Source organism: Gymnoscopelus microlampas (genome assembly GCF_963454915.1).
Source record: "Gymnoscopelus microlampas genome assembly, chromosome: 14".
In the NCBI taxonomy this organism is placed as follows: Eukaryota; Metazoa; Chordata; class Actinopteri; order Myctophiformes; family Myctophidae; genus Gymnoscopelus; species Gymnoscopelus microlampas.
In genome coordinates this window covers 9,685,928-9,691,627 of record NC_139951.1, presented here as the reverse complement: position 1 = coordinate 9,691,627, position 5,700 = coordinate 9,685,928, and positions in this window count along the sequence as shown.

Genomic DNA, 5,700 nt, shown 5'->3' with positions numbered 1-5,700 from the left:
TTACGCTGCAAGGCGTTGTTGTGAGCTTGTAGACTGGCTATTTTGGGTTAATGTGCACCTATTATGAACAGTGATGCTGGGGCGCATGTGGTTACACTGACATGGAGGATTTTACTGTGTGGGATTTAGATGTCATTACTTTGATTCTGGGTCACTGTAATGTTTTATTTTATGATGTTCCCGTGGGAAATTTTGCATGATGATGATGGTGGTGGTGTGCGTGCGTGCGTACGTGCGCGTGTGTGCGTGCGTGTGTGTGCGGGCGTGCGTGCGTGTGTGATCTTGACACAAAGGGGTTGTCCCTGTTTTGGGGAAGGACGTAACTAAGTACATTTACTCAAGTACGGCACTTAAGTGCATGTTGCAGATACTTTTACTTTACTTGAGTATTTGAGTAGATGCCAATACTCTTGTACATTTACTCGAGTAACATTTAGAGTACAGGAAATGTACATGTATCTATTTCACAGTGTGGTATTGATACTTTTACTTCTGAATCTGATATCTGACCGTCTGTCCGTCCGTCCGTGCGTGCGTGCGTGCGTGTGCGTGCTTGCGTGCGTGCACGTGGGCGTGCAGGCAGGCGCATGGCTATGCATTCGTTCACATGTGCCTTCTTTTGCGCAGAAAGCACGGCACTGGACACCATAAAACATATTTTATTATAATTTCCACCCCAATTACAGGCATTAGCGAGGCCCTGGGTGAACCAATACATGACTGCATTTCTCTGGAAGACATTCATTTGTGTAAACACTCGTCGCTAAGCAAACCTGACACTTATTATGAGGATCTGTCAGAAGTTTTACTGGCGGCCGGTCGGTCATATGGGGGAACGTTATGTCGAAATGTGATGCGATTGGCTGTTAAAGCTGCAATCCGGAACTTATTTTAACCAACCTAGAGTATGTTAATGCAATATAACTAGCACATCTGAAAGGTAGAGTATGCTATTACAATGTAACTCGTACATCTCCAGTGGTTGGAGGTGGTCTTCCATTGAGACATTTGGACCCTGGTGTTGGGTAGATCAGTGGTTCTCAAAGTGGGGTCCTGGGACCCCCTGGGGTCCTTGAGGTGGTTCCAGGGGGTCCCCAGCTAAGTGATCGTTAGGAACCAAATGGACCCTTACGTGGTATGCAACTCCAAGAGTGTACAAATGGGTCCATTTGTACACTCTTGTACAATGTTTTGGGGGTCCTTGGCATACTCGGTACCAAACTGGGGGTCCTTGAAATTAAAAAGTTTTACGAACTGGGGTAGATTTCCTACTAACAAGAAGTACTGCCCCAAGCTCACGATCCCAATATCTCTAATGCCCATGGTCGGATTGGATGAGTGGTATAGATGTTTGGTTGAGACCTGGGTTCACGGCTCGATTCCCGGGTTCTCAGAGTTTTATGCCCTCTCCACCGGGGGAGAGGGCATAAAACTTAAGGACTGTAGCTTTAAAAAGTGGCAGTGGTTCACTACTGCACCAGTGCCAGGGAAGTTCTTCATTGTATTAGAAAACTGTGTGTGTGTGTGTGTGTGTGTGTGTGTGTGTGTTTTTACTTTCGAATAATGAGTAAAACCTCGGAAAGTCAAGACATTTAGCAGAGTTCGAAGGGTGGGGGGAATGAATGTCAGTTCATAAAATAAGGCTCATGGGTCAGCCCTCACAAGTATACCCATAAAATGGCTGTGTGTGTGTGTGTGTGTGTGTGTGTGTGTGTGTGTGTGTGTGTGTGTGTGTGTGTGTGTGTGTGTGTGTGTGTGTGTGTGTGTGTGTGTGTGTGTGTGTGTGTGTGTGTGTGTGTGTGCGTGCGTGCGTGCGCGCACACACAGCACACAGTCCAGAGACATGGGGATTATTATTATGTAAAGTACAGTGTTTGTCCAGAAAGCTCAAACCAGAATAGTTGAAGCAGCAAAATCCTCTCAGACCGCTGAACTGCATTCTGGGAATGGGTGGGCGGCGTGTGTGTGTGTTTGTGTGTGTGTGTGTGTGTGTGTGTGAGAGTGAATAAATACAGCCACTAGTATACCTGCGTGCACGTTGTGACCCAAGCATTGCGTGTATAGATATCCACACATTGTGTGGATACTGTATAGTTTGTGTCACTGTGAATTCAAGTGTGTGTGTGAGTGCTTGTGAGGGTGAAATGTCCCCACAAGTATACTAAAGTTTGAAGACATTGAGAGAAAGGGATGTTTTTATGGTAAAATATATATATATATATATTTTTTTAGAGTTAGGCTTACAATTAGGAAAAGATCCAGTTACGCCTGATTTATGCTTATTTGCACGCCAGTGTCCCTCACTGAAAATAGCAGAGCTTGTAGATCTGCTGTTTTTGGCTTTATGTTTATAGGCATACTGTAACAATGGCAAAACATTGTGAAAATGGCGTTCATAAAATTGTCATCCTAAAATGTTTTTGTCCTCACAAGTACAATAATACAAAGGTGTGTGTGTGTGTGTGTGTGTGTGTGTGTGTGTGTGTGTGTGTGTGTGTGTGTGTGTGTGTGTGTGTGTGTGTGTGTGTGTGTGTGTGTGTGTGTGTGTGTGTGTGTGTGTGTGTGTGTGTGTGTGTGTGTGTGTGTGTGTGTGCGCGCGCGCATGTGTGTGCTTAAGGTCTAATCCACTTGTCTCTAGTTCAGCCAGACTTCTACAGATCATCTCAATGGAGTCTCATCCAATTAGCCAACATCCACTTGGCTCTCATTTAACTCTCAACCGTGTGTGTGTGTGTGTGTGTGTGTGTGTGTGTGTGTGTGTGTCACCTAATTCCTCTGTGGGTGGCGTGTTTGTCTGCATGTCTCACCTAATACTGTGGGGGCGGTGCGTGTGTGTGTGTGTGTGTGTGTGTGTGTGTGTGTGTGTGTGTGTGTGTGTGATCTATCTAATACCTTTTACTGTAAACGCATCTAATGCCTTTTACAGTAAACACAACAAGATGTGAACCCGGCCACCTCATGGTCTGACGGCTGACGTCGGCGCACGGCGACGGCACAGCCAATGGGAGCGGAGAGTTTAGGACAGGGACGGTTGCCATGGGCTTAAGTCCAGGCAGAGTCAGTCAGAGGTCCATCCCACGTCTGGTGGTCTGTTCACTTCCCTGAGTCATGACAGACATGCTCTATCACAACTCTGCCATCAGTGCTTCTCAGATATTTTAAAAAGTCTGCCTTCATGCCAGGTTGAAGGTTGGGTTTTATTGTTACATCTTGTGTAAAGGCAGTGGTGTAACGTAGCTAAGTACATTTACTCAAGTACTGTACTTAAGTACACTATTGAGGATTTTTTTTTACTTCACTGGAGTATTTCCCATTTTCAATACTTTCACTTCTACCCCATTACATCTCAGAGGCAAATATTGTACTTTTACTCCACTACAATTATTTGACAGCTTTAGTTACTAGTTACTTTGCAGATTTGGATTATTATCACAAAACATACATTAACCACTTCAACCCTATATACATTTCGGCCGCTTGAAAATAGCCGATCTACAAGCTCACAATGCGTCGGGATGCGACGCATTGTGAGCTTGTAGATCTGCTATTTTCAAAAGATTTGTATACATTATGAACTTGTGAAATGGGACATTCTGCACAATGAGTACTTTTACTTTTGGTAATTTAGGTATATTTTAATGCCAATACTTTTGTATTTTTACTCAAGTAAATTTTGATTACCGGACTTTTACTTGTAACAGAGTAACTGCAGTATTGATACTTTTACTTAAGTAAAAGATGCTTTTTCCACCACTGTGTACGGGTACATAAGAGTAAAACGTATTTCTGTTCGTCTCCTTCAGACAATGCAGCAGGCCATTGCATTCATGCTGCATGTGTCCTGCAGGCTGGCGCCCAAACCAACCTACCCAGGGGACCACGCAAGTCAGGACCGATGCAAATGGGGCACGCGATGCAAGTTGCCAACGCATGTCCCACCAGGTTATGACATAATATCCCCAGTGCGGTACCCACTAACATAAGCGGTCGGCTAACACGACCGATTGACTAATATGGAGACACAGGGATCCCAGAGTTCTATTGTACACACTACCACTTAAATTGGTGCAGCGGATTGGCAACGTGCGCGACTGCGCGTCCTCCGCAGGCCCACGGGTAGACAGACACAGACCTTTTTTGGTTTTCTGAAAACGTCTGTCGAACGACCGAATTGCCACGTGGCACTGCACACCCCCGGGTCATGTATAGGACACACGCCAAGAGGCTGTATTCACAGCAGCCATATTATGAAGACATTCACAGGTGTTACCAATGATACTAATGAAGGCTCTGTTCCATTCTGGTCAAACAGAGTCAGGGTGCTGATATTGTGCATGTTGGCTCACTGGAAACACTCTGTTACACCAGTGGGTCTACAGTTGGGGTCCAGGGACCCTCATGGGCTTCCAAATGGCCCCTTACAGGTGTGTAACTCTGAGAGTTATGGGCGTCGTGGAAACCACTGTGCTACACTAATGGAACAGAGCCTTCATTAGTATCATTGGTAACACCTGGGAAGGAAGTGATAATATGGCTGCTGTGCATAGAGCCTAGTGTGAGTCTGTTTGTGTCGGACAGCACCCAAGTAAAGTATGTCACACAGAGATATCACACAGGTGTTTTCTGTCTCACCACAAGCAGCAGGTGGCAGTGCCTTTTTTTTCTCTCTCTCTCTCTCTCTCTCTCTCTCTCTCTCTCTCTCTCTCTCTCTCTCTCTCTCTCTCTCTCTCTCTCTCTCTCTCTCTCTCTCTCTCTCTCTCTCTCTCTCTCTCTCCATGTTTTACAGGTCCTCACCCCCTGCTGGCTGGATGTGTGTCAGACAAACATGCACGCACGCACGCACACACACGCGGTCCAGCGTTACGCAGGACCGTTCCCACATGCTGCGTTCCACATCCTCTCCTCAGGGTCAGACTAACAAATCAATTCAACCCCGCAGCCAAAACAAAACCATCTCCTCATGTCCCAATCCCTGACCCTCTCTGGCCAATGGGAGCGCTGCGTCTCAGCTCCATGTCTCATCCTGAGCCGACCTGCTCATGGGTCTCTAGTGTACCAGACCGGAGCTTATAGCAGAAACCCCCCTCCTGAGGGCCTTAAGAGGCATTAGTGTTTGATATGGACTTTATCAAAGGGGATTTATACCCACAACAAGACCCCCCTTTGCTTCACTGGGTCAACGCACCCAGTGAATCACCCTCGGCGTTTTTTATTCTCTACCTTTTTCATTTCAAGGACCCCCTGTTGGGTATGTATTAGGCCCACGGACCCCCATTCATTAGGATTTTGATATCTCTGGGAACCCAATCACCCTTTAGCATATCTTTTTTTACGTTTGCGGTAGTCATGTGACTGAAGATGTATGTATTCTCAAAATTAAGTAATTAAACTCACATGCAGTGTTGTCGAGTAACACAATGCATTCAAACAACATCAGTGTTGAACATAAATGACAATTTAGGAATACGGACGTGATTGAGAATATAAAAGACTGTGTTGCCATTAAGCATAAAACACGTTTAAAATAGGTTAAAACGGTAACCATTTAACCCCTACAGTACCTGCATACTTTTCCCCTCAGGGATCTGTACTTGGCCTCCTCCTTTTTTACCTCCTCACCAAATCTCCTCACGGGAAAATCTCCTCGCAGGAAAATCTTCTCGCAGGAAAATAGCCAATCTATAAGCTCACAACATTTCG